General features: G+C 39.1%; 1 protein-coding gene across 14 annotated transcripts in view; it reads left to right on the forward strand.

Moving 5' to 3' along the window:
- Positions 1-15,484, forward strand: part of LOC127409766 (pleckstrin homology domain-containing family A member 7-like) — a 173,200-nt gene that overhangs the window by 51,844 nt on the left and 105,872 nt on the right. The window contains exon 1 of one of the 14 annotated variants that reach the window (XM_051645459.1): positions 12,146-12,544. The exons of the other annotated variants lie outside the window; for them this stretch is intronic. The gene's annotated coding sequence lies outside the window, so the exon portion shown is untranslated. Of the gene's footprint in view, positions 1-12,145; positions 12,545-15,484 lie in introns of those variants that run through there. 14 annotated transcript variants of the gene reach the window in all.

A 15,484-nucleotide genomic window follows, 5' to 3' on the forward strand; every position in this document is an offset into this window, starting at 1 on the left:
TGGTTCAGTACTTTTGATGGTAGTTTCACACTTCTGGATAAGACGTTGGTGATATGGCCCAGTGTGATTATTGACGCACAAAATGCTGCAATTTAATTATATAAATATATAGTCTGCAGGCACTGCACGTGTCATAGTAAATAAGTGCTCTCTACTGTCATCTGCTACAATAAGTACAGCACGTAATGCTCATAAAATGTAGCATTTTTTTTAGCATATGAGCAGCTTACACAATTACTTTGCAGTGCGCAGTACATGTAGACTGTATTTATTTAATTCAATCACATCCTTTTGTGGGCTAATAATCACATTAGGACATTTCACAATTTTAATTTGATTAACTGTCCATTTCTGTGTTAAAGGAGTATTAGAACAGGCGCTCAAATGAGCTTGTGAGCATTTGGAAAGCAGCCAAGTGTCAGTCAGGGACTGAACTGAGTCGGTGCTCAGTGCTACTGGTACTGTTGAAACACCGGTATCATTACATCTCCTTTATTTTAGTATTGACTTGGTACCAAAGTACTGCTACTTTTGACATCACTAGTATTAATTTCACCTGGAAACTGCTGAGATACGTAACAAGCCATGTAAAAATTATCTTGCAAAAATGTAGGTATATTATATATATATATATATATATATATATATATATATATATATATATATATATATATATATACATACACAGTATGAATGAAAGATGATGTCAGATTTTTTGATGGTTTAGAATTGGTTAGGACCAGTTATTGGATTGCATTTACACCTAAAATGTATTTGAAAAGTCATTAAAAAGTCTGTGTAAACATGCCCATTTAACCCATCTAACCCATTTATCTCTGATTTATTAAATCTGCTCTGTTGAAATATGAAATGATCTGATCATTTGACAACAGACTGCTGAGGGCAGTAAATTCAATAAAAAATATTTTTTTTCAAAATATTTCTTCCTTTAAAGTAAGAATCGTTAATGGAACCGTTAAGCAATCAGACTCATTAAGAGCGATCAGAATTGAAACCAAAATCATTACATTCCTAACGATTCCCATCACTACTCCACATTTGTTCCTTGTAAAGTGTCCCTTTAGACTAACTCCATCATAGTCAGTCCATCACTCAGCTCAGTGGAATGCGTACATCTGAGCCTGTGGGCAACCAAGCGGGGCAGACAAGGGTATTTGAGTTTGTGTCCAACTAAATCTCCCATTCGTTTCACTTTCTTTTACTCTGAACTAATTAGCTTTCTGATGGGGTGCTCCTCAGTGCTGGGCTACTGCAAGACCTTCAGCTGGGGGGCTAGCATTTGAAAAGTCCTGTGTAATGAACAGTATGGGCTCTGACAATGTTTTTTAAAGTCTGAAACCCCAGTACTAGGACTCTGGACTGTTGTTTCTTCATCTAAAGGCCTGTTTGGGCCTGTGAGGTCTTTTTTTGTGCCAAATGTCCTTATATTGGAAAACTGTCCTTTGTAACATGGAAGCTTGAGATAGCTGGGGTGGAAGGGTTGCTTTGTTGCCCCAGAGTGACAGCCCTCTGAAGCAAACTTTTATGTACCACTTTTTTCTTTGGAGAGATGCCTCACTCTTGAGGGGCCAGGATCATGATTTCACTCAGCAGCAAATTTTTGGCTGTTAATGAATGGACAGTCAGTGTGAACATGGATTGGTGCTCACCACTGACAGAAGGAGAGCAGTCCCTGTTGGTGGTTAGGCTCAAAATAGTCAAGGAGAGGTTGTTTAAAGGAAGGAGGAAATTTGATTTGAAGTATTAGTTCACCCAAAAAGACAATTCTGTCATTATTTAATCACTCCAAACCAGGATTACTTTTTTCTTCCTTGGAACACAAAAGGTCAAGCTCCATAAAGGACAAAAAGAAATACCTTACAACCAGAGTAAAAGTAGTTGATGCAAATGTGTATTCTTTTCCAAATCATCTGAAGCCATATGATCACTTTGAGTGACGAACAGACCAGAATTTATGTTGTTATTTACTCTCAAATTCATTAAAATGTACAGTTAATAAAATATGGAAAAACTTAATTAACATGAAAACGAAACCAATAGCCTCTTTTCCACTGTTGGGCCAAATCAGGGACTTCATCGTGCCTCTTTCGGGCTTTCTTGAGGCCAACAGACAACGATCTTTGGCCCGACGATAACCCTTGGGCCAAAAAATGCCAACTGGGGATTGAGGTGACGTCAATGTCAATTTAGCCGAACATGCTAGGTTGTGTATCCAGCTGCCAGCACACAACGGTACAGGTTCGGGAAAAATAAAAAAATTGCAGGCACAATACAAATCCGTTAAAACACACAAAGGACAAAGCGGTGACCAAAAAAATTACTTTTTATGGTTCGAATCATGGACAGTGTGCTGGGACATCGTGGAGAGACCACTTGGGACACCATGGCAGTTACAGTTGGTGAGTTGTCAATGCTAACTTATCTTGCCAGCTAGCTAATGTTTACAAACTATATAAACTCGATTTTCTAGATAACGTGATACCTTATCTTAAGGTTCTCTCTTGCTTGTGAAATGGGCGGGGTGTGTGAAGTTGGCACCAGGGTGGCACATTAAGGACAGGTTTTAATGCAACGCTGCGGGGCTTTTGGCTCGATGGTGGGAACACAGGTCGATTTTGGTCTCGTGGCTTGAGTTCTGAGACTATTGGCCCCGGCTGGCCAGTTGATAAACTGGCTCACACAGGCCCAATAGTGGAAAAGTGGCTAAGAGATTTATTGTTATTGAGATTAGTTTTATTAATGTTATCCATGGACAGAATTAAAAAATGTTGCCGAACTATTCTTTTGTTAATTTATAAATATTAAAATAACTTATTCTTTTATTATTCTATAATGCTACTGGATAAACACCTTCATAGAACATATAAAATAGATAATTTTCTTATTTTGAGCAATAGAGCTTTTTCACAGACTGTGATGATGTGTCTCCACCTTATTTAGCAGTGTAAATCTAGCAAATGTTTTGATATGATAATTTTTTTAAATATTGAGTGTAAGTTTATAACATTATGCTTTGTGTTATATTACCCTGGAATTAGTTTAAAAAAATGAATTACCACAGCTGCAAGGGGGTTTCGATTACAGCTGCTGAGAGAATGACAGTAAATTTGGCATCTTCTCCCATCTGACAGTCTTAATCCACCACTCTCTATTTTTTTCTTCTTCTGGAAAGTCATTCAGATGTAATAGTGGGTTTTTTCTTTTGCTCTTGGAGCAAATGGGTAAGTGAAAATAACATTTGCTGTGGTCTCCCATTCACCGCTGTCGAAGTTAAAGCTGCAAACGTTTACTTCTGCGTTCCAAAACCAGGAGTGTGAAAAGTTCTATTGGACCTATACTAATTCTTGTACTCTGTGAGTAAATCTTGTTACATTTTAAATTCATAAAAAAAAAAAAAAAAAAGTGTTTTTTTTTAAATATTCATCAAATGAAACTGGGTCAGAAAAAGAAATTGCATTTGGAAAATTTATTTTCTGAATAATAGCATAGTTAAAGTTTAACTATTACGGTCTGAATAACCAAATCCCACTGTGCTTTTCTCTTAGAATTGATTTTTCTGATCTTTCCTCTTTACATTTACTCATTTAGCAGACACTTTTATCCACACTGTCCAACAATTGAGAATAATACAAGCAGAAGCAATTAATCCAAGGGAGAATCTAATCCTTGTGCTACCATACCAAATTTAAATTAAGTACTAGAATAGCACAACGCTAGAGCAGAAGTGTTAGTGCAGAACAGTGGAGAGAGATGTTTTTTTTTTTTTAAAGCTGAAGTATGTAACTTGTTCAATGTTAAAATACATTCAGAGCCAAAATACTATAAGTGAGGCATTTGTAGGTTGATTTAATCGAAAAGTGTAAATATTGTCTGCTTGTTTGAGTGTGCTGTCCACCCAACACAGCAATATTTAATCAATGGCCTGGGTTTGGGGCGTGACAATCTGTTTGGACAACCAATGGCAGATGGGGAATTATTTTGGAAAGTGGTTTGAAAGCATTGTTTATTTTTGCAATTGCGCTAAGTGGCAGTAAATGTGTGGAACTTACTCACTTCAGCTTTAAGTGCAATAAGCCTATGTGTGCATTTTGAGTGGTTCCTATTGAATAATTTGTATAGTGTAGATTTATATTTTTAGAGGAATATGTGGTTAATATGAGGCTTTGTAGAAAGACTCGGTGTAGAAGTTGCTGGCTGTGTTTATCATTGCAGAATCATGCAGGCTGTTCTCCAGGTATCCTGTTCATGCAACTTGGTCTAATAGAATCTTCTCATTTTTTGCAAAGTGAGTTGTACTTGGCTGGTTGTTCGTATCTCAGCAATTTTCTGGTGAAATGAACACTAGAGGTTCTACAACTGCAAGTTTTATTCACTTTCACACAAATCACTAGTAAAACAGCAGATTAACAGTTCATAAACATTTAGCTTATGTTTCGCTCTGTTACACAGTGCTATCTTATGACATCAAAAGAGTTTTACTATAACCCATGATTTAAAGATACATTTTAACTAGTGCCCAACCAATATATCGGTCAGCCAATATTATCGGTATCGGCATATATTTTACCGATATGCGCCGATATGAAAACTTTTTTTCAGAACATATCATGCAGAAAACAATGCTTTAGAATTGGTGTCATAGCGTAGTTTGTCCAGCAGAGCATGCTCCAACTCCATTGTTTACAGAGCAGAACTGACGGTGGCTCTGCAGACAGGGCGGAGTTCAGCGGTGTCATCACGGTAAGTTGTTAACTAGTCTGTTAAATACATACTGGAAACGTAATAAACAATGACCCCATCATTTTCCCTTTTCAATATAACTAATATAACGTTAACCTTGTCCCTGACAACCATGTCACTCATGTCTGTTTGCTGTTAGCCAGCTATAGTTTGTCAGTGCAGTCAGTAATGTAGCAGATTGAAAGGTAAACATCAGAGCATCTTTTTGCAGCTCAGCAGACAACAGTGCGGTGGTGGATTGTGTCTGTTGAGTGTTGATTTCACGCTATGTTATTACCTAGTTGGTGATACACAATGCTGGAAAGTAAAATAAACAACGTCCGTCTTTTACTCTCTGTGACAATGAGCTTATAGCTAACTAGCTAATCACATAGCTACTTTCATTGTTGTCAGCAAACTGTTTTGTTTAGGTTTCACAGTTTGGTACCCCCTTCAACCGAACAATTCCATTCATGTCATTTATAAAATTTAATATTTAAAAGTCTGGTTTTCCACCATTGAAAGTTTCCCCTGAACTTGTATAATAGAATACGGTGTAACATGGCTGCCGCTGTTTATCTTGACTCGGCAGTAATAATATAGTCAGCATTTGATTGATACTAAACAGTACTGATGTTTATTTAACTATTTGTTTTATTTTTTATTTATTCTTTATTTTAATGATCAGCATTTGACTGATACTAAACATACAGTACTGATGTTTTTTTAGCTATTTATTTTATTTTTATTTATTCTTTATTTTAATGGTCAGCATTTGACTGATACTAAACAGTACTGATGTTTATTTAACTTTGTTTTATTTTTTATTTATTCTTTATTTTAGTGGTCAGCATTTGACTGATACAAAACGTACAGTACTGATGTTTATTTAGCTAATTATTGTATTTTTATTTATTCTTTATTTAAATGGTCAGCAATTGACTTATACTAAACATACAGTACTAATGTTTATTAAGCTATTTATTGTATTTTTATTTATTCTTTATTTTCTCAGTGTTCATTTCTAGAATTTGTTGACAATGTTTAATAATAATGTCAAATATTCTTGATAAAAATATTTGTTTAAGAAAGCAGCCTTCTGAGTACCTTTGCATAGTCATATTGGTGCAAAATTGGTGAAAAATCCACATAGAAAAGGTCTGTTTTCATTCCAGCTCAAAAATTAAATATATCGGCCACCATATCGGTGAATTTTCCCTCTCTAAAATCGGTATCGGTCTCAAAAATTCCATATCAGTCAGGCTCTAATTTTAACGCTTGCATTACATAACCAACGACATTTCCAAGCGTATTCCAATGTGAGTAGGTTGCACTGTAGTGCTGTAAGATTAAAATAAGTAATTTGAATATTTGTCGAATTTAAGAAAAAAACGCACACTCGAATGCTAAAACTGCATTCACATTTTGGATGTGTGCCAAGCACTGACGATGACTTCAGACTGATCGCATTCTTACGCTAAAAAAAGGTTAGATCCAGCACCACAAATAGTTTAACAGAAAGCAGGTGTCTTAAGATGCGTTTTAAAGATTGAAAGTTATTTTTAATTTGAAAGGAGATCTAAAAAACACAGCACTCCTGCACAAGATGCTGAATAAACAACAAAAGGCAGCAAAACAAAAAAGTTTGTATAGCACGTTTCATAGAAAAACAATTGGTAAACTGGATGGTTGCAAAAGCGTTAGTTGTTAACAACCCCATTAGCGCAGGGGCCTGGGTAGTAGTGATGGGTCGTTCCCTGTCTGTCACTCAATTGACGTTGTGTCGATGTAGTGACACTAGGGATTCGCTGTTGAGAGCCCCAATCACCTTTGCTCTAAGGCCAATGAAAATTGGCGAGTGGAATTTGCATGCCACTCTCCGCCCCGGACATATGGGTATGAAAGGAGATGGTGTGCACCACTCATTCAGACTTGTTCGGAGCCGAGCGCATGTGTGTTCGTCCCGTCACCTTACCTTCTGCTGCTGGAATTTACGGCGCATATTAGTGGTCACCCTCGCACGATCGAGTGTTGTGCTTCACCTGGGCGCTTCAGTGGCTGAGTCCACAGGTGTTAAAAGAGTATATTCCAAAAGAGTATATTTTCTCTAAAAGATCTCACGCAAACGATTGCCGTCTTTTTAAAGATGTCCTTTCGCCTTTGTGCTACTGGGTGTGGCCGTTATCTCGGATGAGTTATCGGTTGCAGCATCGGAGGGTGGGCTTCTGCTTTTGGAAGTGGACAAATCTTCTGAGCTCCCGCTCTTGGGTGGTAGAGCTCAGGATGAGGCAGGCGCTGAGTTGGCAGCCGTGCTTGCCCGGGCAGCCACGAACATCGGGCTTGAGTGGATCCCTCCGTTGCGGTGCATTTATTGGGATGTCAAGCCTGATGTTCGCGGCCACCCGAGCAAGCACATCTGCCAACTCAGCATCCACCTCATCCTGAGCTCTACCGCCCAAGAGTGGGAGCTCAGAAGATTAGTCCGCTTCTGAAAGCAGAAGCCCACCCTCCGATGCTGCAACCGATAACTCATACTCGTCGCAAGCTCCGAACGAGATATTAAATCCACCCTGAGGCGGACCGCCTACCTCGCTTGTGAACTCTACCAGGTAGAATGAGCATGCTGGGGGCTCCCTTCAGAGGAGGAAGACCCAGCCTTGTTGTTACTGTGTCCAGTTCACGCCCTGCACATCTATCTGGACCGCACGCAGAGCTTTAGACATTTGGAGCAGCTCTTTGTCTGCTTTGGAGGGCAGCAGAAGGGGAAAGCTGTCTCCAAACAGAGGTTGTCCTATTGGATTGTGGATGCCATTTCTCTGGCTTACCAATCACAAGATCTGCTGTGCCCTTTGGGAGTCCGGGCGCACTCCACCAGAGGTGTTGCATCCTCCTGGGCACTGACGAGGGGTGCCTCTCTAGCAGACATATGCAGAGCAGCAGGTTGGGCTATACCCAATACCTTTGCGAGGTTCTACAACCTGCGCATAGAACCGGTTTCGACCCGAGTGTTACGGAGTAACCGGTTGGGTGTATCACTTGCATTGTGCCTTTCCCCTTTTGAGGTGATAATGTGCCAATCTTGTCCACAACAGTTCCCTGTAACTGCCTCTTTAATTCCTTAAGCAATATTTGGTGGCGAATAGAGTAACGCCGCCAGGCCCAGTACTCGTGGTATGCCCCTTTTCAGGTGAGCCCATGTACTTGGTCTCAGTGCTCCATATGTGGTGATTCCCCCCTCGGCAATCCCATATGATGCGTTTCCACTATTTGGTTTCCCCTCAGGTGAACCCTGTGTTTCCCCTCATCAGAGCTCTGCTTTGCCTCGGCCACTATTGCTGTGTACCCTCTCCGTAGATAGGGTCCACCCCAGTGGCATCATTCCATATGTGAACTTCCCCATCAGTAAGTCCGTATGAGGTATTCTCTACATGTTAACCTCCCTCCGGTAGGATGTGGTCTCCGTAGTGCTCTCCCTCCTGGAGAGGGAAGAGCACTTCCCCAGCGCTATTCTAGCAGGTGCTCAGTGGGAAATTCCTTACTACAAAAATCAGGAAAGGCCACTGCCTGTAGCTTCCTCGGGTAAGTGCCTCCTCCCATCCTTATTGGGTCCCAGAAGACACCTTAACTAACTTGCTGGAAGGTCACGACGTGGTTGAGCGCTCGCTGCAAAGCACGCAGCAGCCTGCCCGTGTCCACTCCTCCGTACCTTGCAACATGGTTCAGCGCCTGCGGCGTTTCGTATAGGAACCCCTAGTGTCACTACATCAACACAACGTCGAATGAGTGACAGACAGGAAACGAATTGGTTATTGGCTATTGAAAATTGAAAATTTTAATTTAATTCTGCTCAAATGAACGAAATGACTTGAATAAAGATTCGTTCATTTTGCTAAACGAGACTCAAAGATCCAAGTCAGTAAAATGATCCGATCTTCCCATCACTACTGGGTAGCTCAGCGAGTAAAGATGCTGACTACCACCCCTGGAGTTGCGAGTTCGAATCCAGGGTGTGCTGAGTGACTCCAGCCAGGTCTCCTAAGCAACCAAATTGGCCCAGTTGCCCAATTGGGAGGGTAGAGTCACATGGGGTAACCTCCTCGTGGTCGCGATAATGTGGTTCGCTCTCGGTGGGGTGCGTGGTGAGTTGTGCGTTGATGCCACGGTGGATGGCGTGAAGCCTCCACATGCGCTATGTCTCCATGGTAACGCGCTCAACCCGTTCACACTGCTGGTCGCATTGCGCGGCAAAGCGTCATGGGGGGGTGCGCGATTGACCTGTCTCGAACCGCGTACTCCAAATCAAAGTCCAAGACTCTATCAGGTGAGCTACTACGCAAGCTAAACACATTTAAATAAGTGTGAAAATGTTGAGGGGTCTTTAATACAAGTGTTAAAATGTATAGTTTTTCAAATGATGCATTATAGTAAAAGTGTTTCGATATCATATCATTGTAGTGTGTGAGTAATAGTGCGAAAAACAAGTGTTTATAAAGTCACAGTCAGCCATTGTCTGAGTACTCGTGATTTGTGTAAAAGTGAATAAAGTTGTTCTAGCACCTCTAGTGTTAATTTAAATAGGAAACTTCAGTGAAACATAGAATACGGCATGTAAAAGTCTGTTTGCAGAAAACATAGTTACAGTAATGTTAATTCTATCAGACTAGTTTGGTTTATTTAAATCTACAAAAACAGATCAGCCCATATTTGATTTTTATGACACTATTGGTTAGTTAGGGTAATGTTAAACATTTAGGTTTGGGAGACAGGTTTTGTTAATTTAAAACTCCATAGAGCATGAACCTTAAAAACCTCATCTTTTTAAGGGAACATTTGACTTGCTTTTAATGCCCCTCAGTGGACATTTATTGAAACTGCACATTGAAACTGGAGCAATACTGTCACAGTCTGTCTCCCTCATGTTTCCTAGGACTCTTCTTTTGAAGTGTTTCCCCTGGACTACATTACCCAGTATGCACTGCCTTCATCACTGCCATCTGTTCCTCATTGTTCTCACCTGTTTTCCATTCCCTCATTAGCTTTTGTTTGTTTAAATACTCTTTAGTTTTGCATTGTCAGTTCTTGTTTGTTGTTGTTTTGTGTTCCCGTTTGTTTGTTTCACTGTCATCATTTTTATTAAAGCCTGCAAATAGATCCTACGTCTCCCATCTCATCTCAGCAACTACTCGTGACAGAAGAACTGACCCACATGGATCTAGTGGCTGTCTGAATTCTGCTACTCAAGCAAGGGGACCGTCCAGTTGAGGATCACGTCCGTGAGTTTTTAGAATTAGCAAATTTAGTGCACTATCCAGACCGCTCTCCGGTGGTTTTCTTCCGGACCGGTCTGAATAGTGCACTGAAGGAACTGATGCCTCCAGCTGATCCTCACTGGACCCTCTGTGAATATGTGGAGAAGGCTCTGGAACTTTGCGGTTCCCATTTCACAGTGGATTATGGTGGGAACCCCAGGCCAAAACCTGCATTTTGTTTGTATAAATACCATTTAGTTTTTGCATTCCTTTGTCAGTGCTTGTTTGTTGTGGTTTTGAGTTCCTGTTTGTTTGTTTCACTGTCATCATTTTTATTAAAGCCTGCAAATAGATGCTACATCTCCCATCTCAGCAATTACTAGTGACAAATACTTAATTTCATTTGGCAAAAATGCCTCTATAGTCATGTAATTTTCATGAGATCAGGCTGTATTCATACCTCATATTTGCTCTTTTGTTGGTTTTGTTGCCCCTGATCACCACTCACCTTTATTCAGTTTAAGCACCGTGCAATAAATATACATATTAATCAAAAGCAGTCCCCGCCATAGTTACATGTCCAGATGCATTTTAATACATTGCTTCACAGTCCCAAATGTAAAAGATTTTTTTTAAATAAGGTCCCAAAGCCCTCTGTTCCGTAGAGTTATACTCTTATAATCTAACAGGCCTATTTTTTGGGTATCAGGTTCAATATTTGTGTTGGAGGTGCGCAAATAACACCTGCTTTCCTGGTCTGCATACCTTATGCTTTTATCACTTTATCTCTTCTGAGCTCACTCACTGCTGTTTACAGCTCACCGGCTGGCCAATAGTTTGAAATGTTGAAAACAAGCTGTCTGAGAGAATCTGACTAAGGTGCTGTTGACTCTGGAGTGTGCATTGTTTTTAGAAAGGTTGTGGGCAACATGGGCCAGACACATTCCTTTGTAGGCTGTCATATACTGTATGGTAAAATAAGGAGAGCAGAAAAAAGTAAAATTACATTTCACTGTGGCATTGTCAAACGTGACTACCCAACCATCAGGATTTTCACCTTCAATTATCAGTCATTTTGCACAGGAAGCTCTCACAACAATAAAATGATCAGCTGTGTACTTTGCCAGGAAAGTCTGACAATACAATAAACATTGTTTTATTGGGTGGGCAACTACTGTCTTTAGTGTGATGATAGAGCTGTGCTCAGGGTTAAATATTAAAGGAATAGTTCACCCAAGAATGAAAAATATCTCATCATTTACTTTCTTCTGCAGAACACAAATTAGGATTTTTAGAAGAATATCTCTTTTCTATAGGTCCTTACAAGTGAATGGTGTCCAGAACTTTGAAGTTCCAAAAAGCATATAAAGGCATCATAAAAATAATCCATAAGACTCCAGTGGTTTAATCCATGTTTTCAGAAATGATATAATAGGTGGGTGAAAAACAGATCAATATTTAATTTACTATAAATCTGAGATATTCTTCTAAAAATCTTTGTGCTCTGCAAAAGAAAGTCATACACATCTGGGATGGCATGAGGATAAAAAATGAGACCATTTTCATTTTTGGGTGAACTATTCCTTTAATACTCGCAAAGTGCCTATTTGTGTAGAAATTGGCTTTACAAGTAATAATATTCAAATAAAAATGGTTACCTGCCCTATGGCTGATAACTTTATTAAGAAATGCATTACCTGGTTTAAATGAAATTGTGAGAATGATAACTGACTCTGCAGATGATATCTGCAAATGACGACATAAGCAAATCAAAGCAAACAATCTACAATTACATTTACATTTAACATCTACTAAGGAAAACATTAGCATTTGCAAATTTTACCATAGTGGATCCTAAATCACCAGATGTATGTGAAATATGTGGAATATTTTCCGCAATAAAAAAGGAAAATTTGAGGAAAAAAATTATGTTGGGTCATGCAAAGGGTGCAGATTCACCAGAGGGGCTCATCTTGTGCTGATATGATTGACATAGGAAGAATATATATATATATATATTATGAAAATAGTGACAAATATAGTTTCATGGTAATAAATATTTATGGCCGTTAAGTTTTCTCAATTTACCCGGCATTGGCAGGTGTGCGGGGTTATGAAGCTCAGATAGGGAAATATTTATTTTGGGACAGAAACTCCTCCCAATTTTAGTGTCTGCCCACTAACATTCTCATTAATGGGCTGTAGTTTGGCAGGAAACAGAGAGAGTGGGAGTTAGAGAGAGAGTAAGAGGGACAGAGGGAGGGAAAGTTAGAGAAGAGGCTTGATCTGATAAGCTGTGCAGCTGAGCTCTGCTCTGGTCATGAAAGAGCTTGATCTCTGATCGGCTGTCAAATACTTTGCGGTGAGTGAAACTTCTGGCAGGCCATTCTCAGGACTCTCACAGATTGGAGTGGTTTGGTTGCAGACTCTCATCACTTCAGCAGGATAACAACTTTCCACTAGAGCTTTTCTCTTATCCTGCTACCGCTCACAGGACAAGTCTCAGTCATGGAATGAGCCCAGGAGGAAGTAGATAATTTACTGCACTCTAGCAGGTAAGACAGCTTTAGGGCAGTATGCTCTGCAGAGCTGCAGATAAAGAAATACAGAGTTGAATGCAAGGTTGAAACTTAACGTTTGAAGCTTTGTGTTTAAGTGGAGTAGAAGCTTCTTTACTCTTGTTAAAGAAAGTAGATTGTACCTACTCATAGCACACCTGAAGTGATGAGGTATCAGTACAAGATTATGGCTCTCAGGTAGGTATGAATGGCATGGTACTACTGCCCCGTGAACCCTGATGCTAACAGTTCTGGTTTTTAAAACATTCAAATAATCAATGTAAATAATTGCAAATAGTACAAATTATGCATGTAAACAAACATGTAACAAAATATATGCAATATAATATCATATTTATCAATGGAATACATGGATTTGTTTATTTTTAAAATGGTGAAATGTGACCGAAATGATGAAAAACTAATTAAGTATAATTAGTAAAATTATTATGCAATGTACATAGTTAGAAGGTCCCCAGTATAATAAAAAGCATTATCCGGGAGTGAATTTCTTCCATATTTAAGCAAAATGGACATTCTAACTGAAATATACCCATATGAATTGAGATCAAATTTGAACCTGAATCGAATCGAGAACATTTTAATCAAAATCGAATCAGGAAATCTGTATCAAATTCTAGCCCTAGATGTCAGCCCCTAACATTCTGCCTAACTTTTGTTCCAGAGAAGAAAGAAAGTTATTTAATTTTGGAACAACATGAGGGTGGGGAAATGATGACAGAACTATCACTTTTGGGTTAACTGTCCTTTTAAAGGTAAGCATCTACAGTAGGAGAACATGGTGTGCACATGAGACAGGACAGTCTTATGCCTTTATCATGACACACTTTATCTCTGTATATGTGCATTCACTTTGATCTCACCGTTTTGAATGCTCTGTTCTGTGTACCTCTGCAAAAATGTAGATTAATCATGTGGATTTTTCTTGTCACTAGAAATGATGACAATACAGCAGTCTTACAGGGATGAGAGTTAATTTATAATAATGTCATAGGATGCCTTCCCTCAGATCTGCATCATGGCAAAACAAACAACACTACTGTTTGCCTTTCTGTTTAACCACCAATACTAATGCAGAGAATTCCATGGCAAGTAGTTTGGAAGTAATGCGATGGAAACAAAAGAGCCAAAGAATGCAGATTCCTAATTAACAGTGGAAAATACCAAAACTATTGTATAAGGCCAGTGCAGTTTAGCAAAGTGCATTATGCTTTTCGAAGAAAGAGCAAGAGTAAATCAGGAGATATTCATGTTTTTTGTATAGGCTGCACTTCTGGTCTGCTTAGATTTGCTGGCTTTGACCCAGAGCGTTACTTCTCTGAAAATCTGGTAGGTAATGTAGTTTTTTGTGGTCTGCATGACAGACATGTAATTACCCCAGAGAAAATAAGATGTTAGATCTTAATGTCCCATGATCTCCAGATAAACTTCATTAGTAAAGCAATAAGCCACGAGAGGCGGTGCGTGAAAGGCATATCCGGGTGAAATACAAGTTAAGCTCTACTGACAGCATCTGTGACATGCTGTGGATTAGCATGGAAAATAATTTTGACTTGTACTTTAGTTTGTAAAAGCAATGCTCTTACACATGATGATATTGGGTCTGTTCTAAAACCTAGTGAGCATCCTCTGGAGACAGCATTTTAAGACATCATAGACGCTCCTGATGCGAAGGCTGGTTCAAAAGGTAGGTATCTTAAGTATGCTGCCTCTTAAGATAGCTCGTTTTGACCATAATTTAAGGTATCATCGTGTGTATCCTTCCCCAGGTAGGCGATCCCAGAATGCACCGTGATGAGCTCGGCAGAAATAAATCCAAGATGGCGGACGAAGCAAGAGAAATTTTGATTATAATTATCCTTATAATCCATTCAATACTGAAAGTATCAATAAATAACTGTTTAATGTTGAAGTAGTTCTCTTGCAATGACTTTCACTTTTTATTTAAAAGATAGGAAAATGGAGTGCCAAAAAGTATTGAGAGAGAGAGAAGAGGGGAATGGGATTTGGTAATGTTGCAATGTGTTGCAAGTCATAAAAACCCCACTGCACCACTTGCGAAAATGATAAGGCTAAGAGATGAACAGTACAGACGTAGTAGCACACCTCTTCTCAGCAAACCACTTAAATTAGGTATTAAGGCTCTAGCACACTCATGGAAAAGCTCGTCTTCGTTATTTGCTGAGAGCCAAAAAGAAGTTGAATACAGCAGAGCAACGAAATACCGTTCATTCAGACACCCAGGCTTTAGTGGTACATTTAAATATGAGGACGCTCAAGACTTCATGAAAAAAATCAACTAATATGACATTAAATGTGTTATCAATGACTTTACGCCTCATGAGTAATACACACAAGATCAGTAAAAGAAGCTGTTTTAACCACACGATTATGATTTAAAGTTATATATGCAGTAATGTGTGATTTCAATGTTTACCTTGTGCATTTATGGCGCTAATGTGCTAACATGCCATACACGGCTATAATATGTGCCAAAAACACTGTTATTTTAATTTTATGATGACACTGATACTACTGTAAAGATGGGTGTATTAAAAATAGTGTTAATATGCAGAATACCGACAAAAGAATGATCATAGGCACATCTTGGGCAAATGTGTGAATGGCTTTCGGCTGCATATGGCACATGAGTGAATGTGTACTTTGTGTAATTTGTGTATATTTAATTCCCTTTGTAGACTAATGAAATAAAAAAATAAAAAAACACATGATATGTTCTTGGAAAATTTCTTTACACGAATGATCGTTCAGATATAGATATGTTTGCACCAGCTCTTTCATAACTCTGCATGCTGGTGTGTTCATGTTGACTGATCATAACTGACTGAACGGGAATTAGTTATCTGCATCAAAGTAGGTGGAGCTCCAGGTCACACCTACTGATGATGTGGACCA

Source organism: Myxocyprinus asiaticus, chromosome 1 (assembly GCF_019703515.2).
Source record: "Myxocyprinus asiaticus isolate MX2 ecotype Aquarium Trade chromosome 1, UBuf_Myxa_2, whole genome shotgun sequence".
Taxonomy (NCBI): domain Eukaryota; kingdom Metazoa; phylum Chordata; class Actinopteri; order Cypriniformes; family Catostomidae; genus Myxocyprinus; species Myxocyprinus asiaticus.